Source organism: Dermacentor variabilis, unplaced genomic scaffold, assembly GCF_050947875.1.
Source record: "Dermacentor variabilis isolate Ectoservices unplaced genomic scaffold, ASM5094787v1 scaffold_20, whole genome shotgun sequence".
Classification (NCBI taxonomy): Eukaryota; Metazoa; Arthropoda; class Arachnida; order Ixodida; family Ixodidae; genus Dermacentor; species Dermacentor variabilis.
In genome coordinates, this window is record NW_027460368.1 from 301770 (window position 1) to 315752 (window position 13983).

Sequence of the window (13983 nt, forward strand, 5' to 3'; positions counted from 1 at the left end):
GAAAGATGTTGTCCTGCATGTTATTAGCCCCACATGTTCATAGCGGGTCCTCTCTTCAGAGGATACCGCTGTGATAGCCCTTTCGTATAGCACGTGCCTCTAGGCCCTTGTGTTTCAAGGGCTCCGGCGAGGCAACAGTGCTCCAGCCATTTTTACCATCTCATATATTTTCAATGCTATTTCATTCTTTTACGATGGATTTTAATGTTCACAGTATTCGTCATTAGTCATCGCCATAATTTTTTGTCACGTAGATTTTATGCACTTTACAGCAACTATTTTTAGGCCACTTTACAGCCAAGTCACATCTTCATAATACATCGTCAACATCACCACTTGTCATGGCGCTCTTTGGCCACACCTGGCCCTTGCGCCACAAAACACAACACATCATCATCATCATCAACTTGTCTGCACACATAACTATGTTTGCACCAACAGCTACTAATCACAACTGACACAGTTTAATGTAGCAAATGTGCACGTAATGGGGGCAATGCTGCAGCCAGAGTTCTTTTTCGGGGGGTGTTTGAAAGCGCGGTGTGCTATGCACTTGAAGACCTTCGACAAGGGGGGGGGGGGGGGTGCATGCGCGTTTGCTGCTCCAGCCGCTGACTATGCCCCTCATTGGATGGTCTCAAACAGTTTCGGCACGTAGGTTCCTGTAATATGCTTCAAAATCTAAGCTCACGGGCGTCCTTTCACCACTGCAAATTGGGCTGTCTCCGACAAAGTCCTAAGCAACACCACATTAGCATGTCAACTACCGTTGGGTCCGGGTGACCCGTTCCTAAACGTTTGTAGACAAATTAACCCACTTTTTACGGTCTCAACGCGACACGCAAGCGGATATTTTCGACGCCTGACGTGAGCTACACACCGTGTCTCGACAAACTACACATCGTAATACGCTTTTCTCACCGTAGGCCGCGTCGCATTGAACCTTGGTTGCCGAATTTCTGACGGTCACGAAGTGCTACTTCACAACACTTAGCCGATAATGGTATTCTAAGCGAGTGCTTACCGCTTCCGACCGCCCGAACACAGCGGCTTGCTCACTACCCGCCTGTGCGCTTCCGGTTAAAGCCTATCCACACGACGGACCGAGTCTGCAAGCCGATCGGTCACGTGATGCGACGTCACGGCCCGCCGCGGTCCGGTCCGGCGCAGAGCACATCCACACGGCGGACCGCCATAGCAGACGGCAGAGCAAACCAACCAGCTATTCTCAGCCACAGTGCTCGCGACTCAACAAACTCGCAAACCTATTCCAACACCTCGCGCCCGTGCTGCGCATGTATCGCGCGTAGGAGTCGTCAAAGTGTAGGCGGAGCAGAAACGTCGTTTGGCCGCGATGGCGTTGGCGCTTTGCGAGGACGAAGATGATTACTACCCTGCTCCGAAAAGGCAGTGTTGCATGAAGGATTGGATGCGCAGAAAGGAGCTGGGCCTGCAGAACGAACTCTTTAAAGAACTGGTAGTGTCCGACGCTGTTCAGTACAGACGGCTCCTGCGCGTCAGCCGGGAGCAGTTCGCGGAACTTCTGGCGCGCGTGGGACCTAGGATAGTACGGAAGACGACTCATGCGCCAACCGATACAGCCGGCGACGAAGCTGCAATCAACGCTGCGTTACCTTGCATCTGGTATCTTCGTCTTGCTTTGGGCTCTTGCAGCCTTACGTCACTTCTCATTGCCATAGCTGCGCCTCGTGTGCTTTTATTACAGCCAATTGCACTGAAATGTAGCACCGGGTCCAAAATGCGGCTTCAAGACCAGCAGCCGAACGTACATACTGTCTGCGTTGCCACAGTGTAATGTGCAGCTAGCTGTTTTCTTGCTAGGAGAGCAGAGCCTCGGCGTTCTGTACCTTCCCAGCGACATGCAGTGAAGGGGGGTTTGTAGGAGCTGAAACGCCACTATTTTGCTGACATCGGCAGTACGAAAAAAGCTAAACGATTGCCCAGCTGCCGTGCCTGCATAAACTTTCCACGTTTAGTCAAGTTTGGCTGCAGACGCCAGTACGTTCTACCAGAAATCTAAATGCCCCCCCCCCCCGCCTTTTTTTATTTATGGGTGAGAGCCACCATTCCCTCAGTCGCTAGTTCGGAGTCGGGCACTCCACCGCCAACGATTTCATTCCCGAAACATGTTCGGCTATCTATCATGAGCTAAGCAAACATTATATGAAGTCACCAAAAACAATTGAAGATTGGCGGTACGTTATTAAGGGGTTTGACGTAAATTGGCAATTTCCAAACTGTGTGGGGGCAATAGAAGGGAAGCAGGTATGCATAACCAGACCAGCCAACTCTGGGTCGCTTTATTTTAACTAGAAAACGTCGTTTAGCATAATTCTTATAGCTGTTGTGGATGCAAATAATAAATTTACCGACATTGACGATGGTGTGCCCGGTGCTCGAGGCGATGCAGGAGTATGGCAGACCACGCCCTTGCAGGAGGCATTGGAAGGCAACAGAGTGAACTTGCCAAACCATGTGCAAGTTCGAACAGGTTTATTACTACCCCCCACCAGTGTTTGTGGCCGACGACGCATTTCCCCTCGGGAAGAACCTGATGAAGCCGTACGGAGATAGCCGCCTGTCGGGTGATCAGCCAGCCGATCTTTAATTACAGGCATGCACCTTAACCTTGATTCTTCGTTATTTAAGGGGCGTTATAAGGCCGTTGAATATGCTTACTTAAGAAAATGCAATAATTTTTCATTTGGTATACTTTCTACAGGTTGTCCAGAGCAAGAAGTGTTGTGGAGAACGCGTTCCATATACTGGCCAATCGCTTTCACTTTCTTCTCACTACAATCAATGCAAGGCCTGAAAGAGTAGTTCCCTTGGTGCAAGCAGCATGTGTGCTACAGAACTACCTTGGCAACGACATGAGCACATTTTCTGATTCGGGGCCCGAAGGTAGTAGGTAGCAAAGATTTTTTTTTTGGCCTACGAGCAACACGCGGACGTGTGAATGCATTTGCTGCTAGGGTCCGTGAGGACATGTGGGAATACTTCATCTGCCAAGGTGTAGTGCCATGGCAGAGGAGGTCTGCTTATGTTAATGAGTAGAATAAAATGAACATTTGCACACACATTTATTTAGATTGTCAGAAATTTTTCAACTGTGTCCAAAATTTGTTTCTGGCACTGCACCTGCTTCACAGCGTCCAGCTGACTCATATGAGCCGCAATCGTTTTGGCAAAGAAAAAATTGGAGGACGCTTAAGCTTCGCCTTCAAGAGTGGAACGCGACAGCGTTCCCATCGACCCGCCAAGGGGTGTAAGACAAAGCGCTACGGCGCAGGGATCACTTACGAGGCGCCCCGCATCGGACGTTGCGCCCACCTATCACACGGAGAGCGTCGAGCAACGCAGCGTTCTGCGCAGCAACGAAACGTGCGCCTGAGCAAACGGAACGAACAAAAGAACTCGGTGTCTCGGAGGGGGAAACGATCTACGCCAGCCAAACGTCGTGATCGGCACGGGCAGAGAGATAGAGAGATAGTAATCTAAAGAAAGGAACGGCGCTTGATTCTGCAACCCGCGTGGGAGCACGGCGAAGCGTCGCCAGGGGAGAGGGAGTCGGGGCCGCAACGCGCCTGGCACCGGTCCGCGCACAGCACAGCCCCAATGCGCGCATGGCGCGCCACCTGTCGGGGCAGCGCCGTACATTGAGAGGAGGGGTCTTCTGTGTTTGCCGCAAGATGGCTCTGCGTGTGCGGTAAGCGCAGAAGAAATGTAGCGGAAACGTACTTCGCTATTCGTGTAAATGCGACTTCTGTAAGTTACGTGCTCATAATTACCGATATACACCGCAGTATAACATTCTACGGCACGTTTTAAGGCAACACCGCGTTCACTTAAAGCGCGTTTGTACCGATTTCAAGCGTCGAACTCGTGGCTGAGTGGTAGCGTCTCCGTCTCACACTCCGGAGACCCTGGTTCGATTCCCACCCAGCCCATCTTGGAAGTTGCTTTTTATTTATGAAGTGCCTGCCATGATTTATCGCTCACGGCCAACGCCGCGGACGCCGACACCGACGCCGACGACACCGGCTTTTCTGCGACACGAGCTCCTTGATGATGATGATGTTTGATGTTTAATGGCACAAGGGCCAGGTGTGGCCAAAGAGCGCCATGCCAACGTTTATGAGTTGGCAGTGGACAGATGGGTTCTATGATCTTAATGTGTCGTGGCTGTAAAGGGGCCTAAAAGAGTTGATGCAAATTCCATAAAATGTACGAGTAATAAAATTATGGGAATGACTATTGACGTGTACTATGAACATTACAAGGCATTGAGAAAGAGTGATGCAATATATAAGATACGTGAGATGCTAAAAATGTCTGGAGCACTTCTGCCTCATCAGAGCCCTTGAAAGCCAAGGACCTAGAGGCATGTGCTATAAAAGAACACTATCGTAGATGTATCCTCTGGAAAGAGGATGCACTACGTAATAATTGGGCTTGTTATGTGTAGCACAACATCTTTCAAGTAAGCGAGGACTGCTTTGGTCTCAAACATCGGTTCTACACCAAGAAACATGGCCGGATGCAGAGGGAGGTGATGGCTGTATGCAAAAGGAAAATGTTTCCTCCTGTCTCTCGGCTTCCCGGCACTCCAGGAAGACGTGGAGGACCGAAAGCTTGTCGCCGCATCTACCACAGGTTGGAGGCTCGTTACCGGTGAGGAGAAAGTTATGAGTGCCGAACGTGTGTCCTATTCTTAGTCTAGTGAACGTCTGTTCTTCGTGTTTTCGTTGTTGGGTGCCAGAAACCTAACTTAGGCTTAATTACGTGAAGCTTATTACTCGTTTCTGCGTCCCACAAGCGTTGCCAGTGGCTTCGTAGTTTGTTTCTGAGGAAAGGCTTCATGTCTGTGGCAGGGACTGCAGCAGAACGAGTACCCTGCGATGCCATTGATTTGGCCATCTCATCAGCAAGCACATTTCCCTCGATTCCTCTATGGCCTGGAACCCAGCATATTACTACATGTCTGTGTGATGAGTAGATGTTACATAAGTGTGTGTAGAGTTCATTGAAGACAGGATTTGTACGCTTTTGCAAAGAAATGAGTGCTTTTACAAGGCTTAACGAGTCTGTGAATATGATGGCTTTGTCAAGTTTCAGTTTCTTTATATGTTTTACTGCACACAGTACAGCGTAGACTTCTGCTGTGAAGATACTTGTTATAGGGTTCAGCACGTCAGATTCAGAAAGAGAGGGACCGACAGCAGCGTAGGATACGCCAGCATGGGATTTGGACGCGTCTGTATAAAATTCGCAGCACGAGTACTTGGATTGAAGCTCTCGGAAATGCATAGCAATTTCAAGCTCAGGAGCGTGCTTCGAGACCTCTACGAAGGATGTGTCACATTCTATTACCTGCCACTCCCAGGGCGGTAATAGATTAGCAGGAGCCATTATGCGATGTTCAAGTATTGAGACATCCATTTCTTCACTAAGTTCTCTTACACGCAGCGACAAAGGAAGTCTCGTGGAGGGTCTGTTACGGAAAAGTGTTTCGCACGTTAAGTCGTTTACTGTCCTAAAACACGGATGTTCCTTATTCGAGCGCACTTTAAGAAAGTAGGTGAAGCTGATGTATGTTCTCTGAAAATGGAGTGACCACTCATCTGACTCTACGTATAGGCTTTCGACAGGGCTTGTTCGAAAGGCGCCAGTGGCCAGGCGGATACCCAGGTGGTGGACCGGGTCTAAGATTTTTAGCGCGCTCGGGGCGGCAGAGTGGTAAACCACGGCACCATAGTCCAGTCGTGATCGAACTAGGCTCCTGTACAGATTCAATAAACATTTTCTGTCGCTACCCCATGTTGTGTGGGATAGGATTTTAAGTAAGTTCATTGTTTTAAGACATTTTGCTTTCAGATATATTATGTGTGGGACAAATGTAAGCCTGGAGTCAAGTATAACACCTAAGAATTTGTGTTCCTTGTTTACGGGTATTCGTTGCCCATGTATTTCAACAGTGGGATCTGCAGCAAGCCCTTTTTTCCTGGTGAAAAGAACGCAAGAGCTTTTGTTGGGGTTCACTTTGAACCCGTTTTCGTCTGCCCACTTGGAGACTTTGTTCAAGCACTGCTGTACCTGCCTCTCACAGACTGTTAGGTTGCAGGATTTGAAACCTACTTGTATGTCGTCAACGTAGACGGAATGAAAAATAGATGTGGGTAATGTTTTACGAAGCGTGTTCATTTTAACTACAAAGAGCGTGCAGCTCAGTACGCCTCCCTGGGGTACCCCAGTTTCCTGTATGAATGCTCGCGACAGCACATTACCTATTTTCACCCGGAATGTACGGTTTTGCAGGTAGCTTTCTATAATATTTAACATAGTGCCGCGGATGCCCAGCGTCGATAGGTCACGCAGGATACCGTAGCGCCAAGTTGTATCGTACGCCTTCTCCATGTCGAGAAACACGGATAAGAAGGACTGTTTATGTACGAAGGCATCGCGAATGTTTGCTTCCATGCGCACTAGATGGTCGGTTGTAGATCGTCCTACTCTAAAACCGCACTGGTACGGATCAAGAGACTTATTTAATTCAAGGAAGTGTAAAAGTCGACGGTTTATCATTTTTTCAAAAAGTTTGCATATACAGCTTGTGAGGGCAATCGGACGATAACTTGTTACTAATGTGGGGTCTTTGCCCTGTTTAAGAATCGGAACAACCAACGCTTCTTTCCATGCGGTAGGTAGGTATCCCGCAGCCCATATTGTGTTAAAAAGTGCTAGCAGAGTAATTTGAGTATCACTGGAGAGGTGTTTAATCATGTCGTACATGATCCTGTCTGGTCCAGGCGCGGAGCTCTGACATGCAGTCAGGGAGGCTCTCAACTCGGCGATGTTAAAAGGCGCATTGAAGGGTTCGTTCTGTCTGCATTTGCGGTCGATACCCTTGTGTTCTTCTACTTGTTTGTGTTTTAGAAACGCCTTGGAGTAATGGTTAGAACTGGAAACGTGTTGGAAGTGTTCGCCAAGGGCGTCAGCTTGGTCTTCCAAGCGGTTTGCTTCACCGTTGACTAGGGGCAACGGATGAATTTCTCGCCCCTTAAGCCTTTTCAGCCCATCCCATACTTTATATTCTTGAGTATATGAATTTATACCAGAGAGAAACCTCTGCCAGCTTGCCCTCTTTGCGAGTCGTCGTGTCCTTCTTCCCTGCGATTTAATCTGTTTAAATTCTATAAGATTTTCCGCTGTAGGACATTCACGTAATTTGTTCCAAGCCTTGTTTTTTCTCTTCCTCGCCTCTCTACAATCGTCATTCCACCAGGGGACCCGTCTTTTGGATGAAGTGCCTCTTGTTTGAGGAATGGACTTTTCAGCGGCGTCAATGATAAAAGCGGTGAAGTATGAAACAGCATGATCTATAGTAAAATTATCTATAAAATCTCGTGATATGTGGGCGGATTCCCTAAAACCTTCCCAGTCCGCTGAGGCCAGTTTCCAGCGAGGGAAGTGTGGATGCAAGTCGTGTTTCTTTACGGAGTTCAGCGTTACTGGGAAGTGATCACTTCCGAATGGGTTTTTAATTACATGCCACTCTAAATCATGAAAGATGGAAGCGGATCCGATCGCCAGGTCTATTGATGAGTACGAGTTATGATGTGGATTATAATACGTTGGTTCTTTCTTATTAAGGAGACAGGCACCGGTGGTTAAAAGGAAATTTTCAATAAGTCGACCTCTCGCGTCGCATCGCGAGTCTCCCCACATTGTGTTATGTGCGTTAAAATCTCCCACGAGTATGTAAGGCTCGGGGAGCTGGTCAATAAGGTTATAAAAGCACTGGACACGCGCTCTTCCGAGCGCTTTGTTTGGCGTGAAGGCCTCGGCACGGTGGACGAGGCCTTCAAGGTCACCTGCCCGGAGGTAGATGGCCCCGTCTGCTGGATTGGCGTAGCAGCACTAGCTGCATCCGCCGGGGGGGCGGATGGCGTCGCTGCCGCCTCACTGGGTGTGGGTCGGACAGCCGCCGGAGACCGTTGTGGCGCTGCCCCCTGACGCCCCACTTCGGCAAATGTGTTTTTGGGCAGGTAAGACACCCGCCTGCGTGCCTCCTTGAAAGTTATGTTTTCCTTTACTTTGATCGTGACTATTTCTTTCTCCTTCTTCCAGAATGGGCACGACCGCGAGTATGCGGCGTGCTCCCCTTCACAGTTTACACAATGGAGAGTGTTCTCACAAGTTTCAGAAGTATGTTCCTGGGCACTGCACTTCGCACAGGTTTGACGGCCTCGGCAGCTCTGCGAACTGTGGCCGAAACGTTGGCATTTGAAACATCTGAGTGGATTGGGCACGTAAGGCCTGACATGGAGCTTTATGTACCCAGCCTCGATTGATTCGGGCAGGACACTTGAATTAAAGGTGAGAATTAGGTGTTTGGTCGCAATTTCTTTACCATCGCGCCTCATCTCTATTCTTTTCACATTAACCACATTTTGTTCATTGAATCCCTCTAGGAGCTCTGCCTCTGTCAGCTGAAGCAGGTCATCATCTGAGACAACGCCGCGTGTAGTGTTCATAGTGCGGTGCGGAGTCACTGTCACTTGGAAGTCCCCAAAAGACACTAGATTGGTTAACTTTTCGTATTGTTTCAGATCACGGAGCTCCAAAAGGAGATCTCCACTTGCCATCCTTGATGCCTTGTAACCTGGACCAAGAGCCTCAGTTAAAGACTTCGAAACTAGAAATGGGGAGATTGTGCGTACTTGTTTATCTGACTTTTCCGAATGAATGACGTGAAATCGTGGGAAGTTGGGTCTTTGTCGTCCAAAAAACTGAAATACATCTTCGGTGCGCCCTCTTTTCTGAGGGCGATCTGGGAGGGGAGGGAAGGAACTAGCCATAGAATAATGTAATTTTCGGCAATAACGCCAGCCACCCACCGTGGAGCCCTACAAGGGGACGTTACAGGGACTGTAAAAACAGCTCCTGCAAACGCCAGCTGTACGTTATCACTATAACCAAATATGAGATAACCTAGGTTGGTTATTCACACAAGGTTAACCCTTGCTGCCTGGAAAAATTGGAAGTAAACGGAAGCTAGGAGGAGATAGGAAAGATGAAAAGTGAGACAAAGACGAAGGCTAGAGGGAGAGAGAGACAGGAAAAGGCAACTACCGATTTCCCCCGGGTGGGTCAGTCCGGGGGTGCCGTCTATGTGAAGCAGAGGCCAAAGGGATGTGTTGCCTCCGCCGGGGGGCCTTAAAGGTCCAAACACCCAGCATCAGCTCAACCCCCAGGATCCCCCTTTCCCCAGACACGGCCAAGCCGCGCACGGCTACACGCGGGAGGGTCCAACCCTCGTGTGCTCGGGTACGTGGTGTCGCAACACACCAAACGCCTGCTGACGCAGACGCCCCTGCGGGGCACGAGCTCCTTAACGCTATCGAGTTAAAAAGAGGCGTCGTTTGGCTCGCACGATTGCTGCACGGCTGAGGGAATGGTATGCAAAACTGCCTGCCTCTGGACCCAGCCCTCGCTTGACGGCCCCGAGGACCGTAACTGTCTTGACCGTTTTGTGCTGAGCGTGGGCGGCGACACGACTCTTCTCAACGTGGCTGCGGAGTAGCTGCTCGAGCTTTCCTCCAGCATCACGGACAGCTCCCCTTCGTCCCCGCCACTCTATTCTGCAGGTGCCAGGACATCCCTGTTGTGGTGACACTGCAATGAACAATTTCACAGTTGGCATGAAATAAGTTGCCCCTTGTTTCTGTTTCAATCCTGGCATGTACACTGAGCCTGGCGGTTTACAGCAAAATGGTTTTGCTCGGAAATCGCACGAGGGCCTGCAGAAACCATGTTTTTGGGGCATGGGGGAATCTTGGAGAACGTTCTTATCGTTCCTGGAATTTCGCTTTCTACATGCGCAGAGACAACAATGCACATAAGTACAGTACCTCTATAGCCGAGCTTGCTGAGCTGTCATAGTCCCCGCTGCAAAAGCGGTGGTTCGTCTCCGGAACAGCATCCAGGAATCACATCGCGTCCAAGAAAATCCACTTGCCAGTATAGACGTCGCTTGCAGGCTGGCCGCTCGTTGCCGCGCGGACTTTCGTTTTCTCCTTTCTGTAGGTTCGCCTTTTATTGCCGAAGATGCCCTTCAGCACATCTGCAAGAATGCGTCACCAATAAAACATATCAATAGAGATTTTTCATACTGAGCGCAAAAAAAATGTTGGAAAACACAAATGGGTGACTTTGCTGTCAGCGCATAGGCCTGTCTTCAGTGGCACCAGCGTGCCAAAAACGAAGACAGTGAAGAGCACTGTCACGACCCACCTGGGTTCGTGAACAAGGGAGGGCTCGAGGCACCCTCCGTTAGTCGGACACTCCGCAGCGTGATGGTGCTGAACGATGACTGACCGCCGAGCAGCCGTGCCCGTCGGTGTTTATTGCGGTGCGGTGATCAATGTTGCCTGCCGAGCTTAGCAGGCCACCGAACCTGGCGGCGAACGAACACTATGCCTGAGAGGGCGTCACATGCTTGCTACACCCGACGAGGATGGGATCCTCGTGACAAACACACAGGGATGATCGCTGGTCTAAGAACTAAAATTTATAAAGCAGGAAAGGGATATATACGCATATACCGGGTGTCCCAGCTAAAAGTAGCTAATGTTTTAAAAACGGCGGAGTCTGGTAGGAATCTCAAACCAACTCACTGGTGTTGAGGATTGCGTGTCCTAGTCTGCGGTATTTTTTTGCGTTTTGCAAAGTCAATTAGTGTAAAGTAATTGCTAAACTTATGAAATATTGGCTTTACCATGAAAGTGTCAATACGGAAGTTATAGTTCACATTTAAAGATGGCCGACTGAAGTGTGTGCAAGTAAGTACCATTGATGAAGCTTCTTGTAATTGCCTTTAAAGAAGGCCTGCGAAATACAAAATCAACCGCTCAACCACAAAATTTCTGTCCCACTTCTTGAACATCGCTTAACGGCTCCAACGAAGCAATTACCGGCGTGGCAGTGGCACCACATAGATTGTGACTTGTCTTTTGTGGAAGTTTCAAAGCACACACATCCGAATACACTTTTTAGAAAGACAATATACCTGTCCCCAGAATTCTACACGAACGCATCAAAGTCGTATGCCGGTGTTTCTTGTGCACTGGTGGGCCCATAATTCACGGAAACGCTTGATCGACACCCGGAAGCAAGCATTTTTGCGGCTGAGGCCTGTGCAACACTCTTGGCTGTAACCTACATCAGTAATATCCAGTTTCGGAAAGCAGTTATTTATAGTGACCGTTTAACCGTAGTTGAAGCTCTATCCTCGCTACCGAAACATAATAATCGTGTAATCACGGAGGTTTGCTCGGCTGTATGCTAAGCTTACACTTCTCAACATATAATATGCTGCGTTTCTACGTATAGAGGCATTGAAGGCAATATGCTTGGCGACAGACTGGCTGCATCCATAGAAAAATAGTACTAACGCTTCGATAACTATCCCTGCCATAGATCTCGAACCGTTCCCTCGCAAGAAACTCAAGTGCTATTCGTAACGCGTGTGGGACACACAGTCCTCTAATAAGCTCCATTTATTGAAGGCGCGTTTAGGAAGTTGGCCACCACGAACATGACGAAGGGAGGTCACTTTCTGCAGACTTCGAATAGGCCACACGTATGGCACGGACTTTTGTCTGTTAACCAACGGTCATCCTGCTGTCTGTGGGAAATGTGGGGAATCGCTGACTGCACTCCACGTTGTACTTTAATGCCGCGTAGTAGAAGATCAAAGAAAAAAACTATTTCCTCTAGCATACAGGCAGCGTATTCCATTACATCCGGCATTGTTTCTTGGTAAAGAGCCGCTCTTTGGCGTGAACATAACGCGTATAGACTGCGTGTTGATCTGGTGCACAAGGGCAGCAGAGAATTATACCATATTACGCACAATACAAAAAAGTGCTACGAATATTTGAGGGATATTATGGTCACCCGCAAGGTTTCAGCATGCGCCCGCTATTTTCAAGACATTTCACATTGGAAGTTAAACAAATCTATTATCGCAGGCTTTTTTGCATGTTAAAATAATAAGCTATACCGCACGTACAGTTCTCGATGTGTTCAACAATGCCTCCGTGCACAAAGTATAACACCAAAATTTCGAACTACCTATGGTGGGCAGCATATTCTGCACCAAATACACAGCCAGCTTCAACTTTTACAACATTTTACACCTAAATATACAAATTTCCAAAAATAGATTTAAACAAGTTCTTCTAGAAAACTCCATTGAATATGTTGAGTACTGTTTAAGTGTTGATTACAACTTCCATGTGTATTGACTTTTTATCTTGCTCAATGTTCACTGTGTGTTTTATGTCGGAGCGCACATCCCTTATAAAAATGCCAGTTAACATTCTTTAGAACTCCTACCCACTCTCTATTTACTTTATCGACAGTCTATTTACAACTTAACGAGATAGAGTGGACAAAAGACAGACAGAGGACATGGAGTGCTGTACCGAGTGGTTGTTCAGTTCAGACAATTTCGACTTCAGTCGCATTGCCTTTGGCCAAGGTGTTATTTGGAAACGGAGACGTTTTCCCCACCAACGATTGGTACACCATGTGTTCGGATGGTACAATCTCCTTTGTGATCTCTATTCCTCCCTCCTTCAGCAGTTTGAACAGGTCCACGATTGCCCTTGCACATGGGTTGTGTTCTGAGTCGGTCAACACATTTATGTTCAGAATGAACTTTGGAAAGCCGCAGCCTAGGACAGCAGCATCAGGATTGTTGACAGGAACTGCTTCAAAACACACTCCCATTTCACTCAGCGTGGATGCAGTCAAGGCGCCTGCGTGTAGACGAATTCTATCTTCAAACTTAGGGTCCATAGACATCAGCTCCAACAGCCTTTTTTCTCCACATCATAGGAGTGGTTGACAATGCCTTGGCAATCTTTTCTTTGCATGTTGTTTTTTCACAGAGCTGGAACAAGAATCGGGAGAGAGCAGGAAAATAACCTTCAGTCACGCCTGCACGATGAGCCCAGTAATAAGAGCTCAAGACATTGTCAGTCTGTGCAGACTGAGCTGTAAAGCCAGCGCTACTCTCATTTAGATTGGTGGCTTCTTTAATGCAAGACTCGATGAAAGGAAGGTCTCTTTCGAACTATTCTTTGTCTTCTTTGTCCCTGATGCCTTCATCAGCACGTTCCCACAATGCTCTGAGCTTTCCCACCTGCTCAGTTGCCTTTACTGTCACGTCGGCAGCATTTTCTATTTGTTGCATTAGTTTTGAAAACCACGTGGTCAATAGGTACACCTTGGACTTCTGTTTCCGGAGATCACCCCATGAACGGCCAATTGTCGTGCCACAGGCACCATTCACAAACATCTTCACCCAATGGACATGTTCACTTTGAACCCTTGAATGTACCTTTTGGCTCCTAAGCATTTCTGCTCTCTGTTTAGACATACTTGAGGTAGGCTTTCTCTGGCAGCATGGAGCCACGAAAGCAGAGTGATGGATTCTTTTGCTAACAGACCCACCTATAAGATGTCTATGTTTATGGCATGCTTAGGGTTCATGCTGTTCAGACATAGCCTCAGTTGCCACAAAACCGGTATATAGATAAAATAAAATAGAACAATACGAAATAGAGCAATATGAATAGCATATAAAGGCACATAAAACATGTAAGGTATTAAACACAAGGGCATCAAATAACACATAAAATATAAAAAATGGTTGAGACAATCTAGTTGCCGTGACATAGATTATCTGCACCTCAGTTGTGTTGCCCTTTACCAGCCTTGTGTTCTGGAATGGTGAAGCCTTACCAACGAGAGATTGGTGCAACATGTGTTCTGATGGCACAATCTCTTTTGCTATTTCACTTCCTTCGACCTTTTGCAGCTTGAGCAGGCCAACAATGCCAGCTGCACACGGGTTGTGGTCATCACCTAAAAGGATTTTCATGTTCAGAA

At 48.0% G+C, this 13983-nt stretch overlaps 1 long non-coding RNA gene and 1 pseudogene across 1 annotated transcript in view; one reads left to right on the forward strand and one right to left on the reverse strand.

Annotated features, from left to right (window-relative positions):
• The window catches only part of LOC142568501 (uncharacterized), a 69572-nt gene that overhangs the window by 642 nt on the left and 54947 nt on the right, over positions 1 to 13983 (reverse strand). The gene's annotated exons all lie outside the window — the stretch shown is intronic.
• LOC142568513 (uncharacterized) lies at positions 488 to 13963 on the forward strand (annotated as a pseudogene).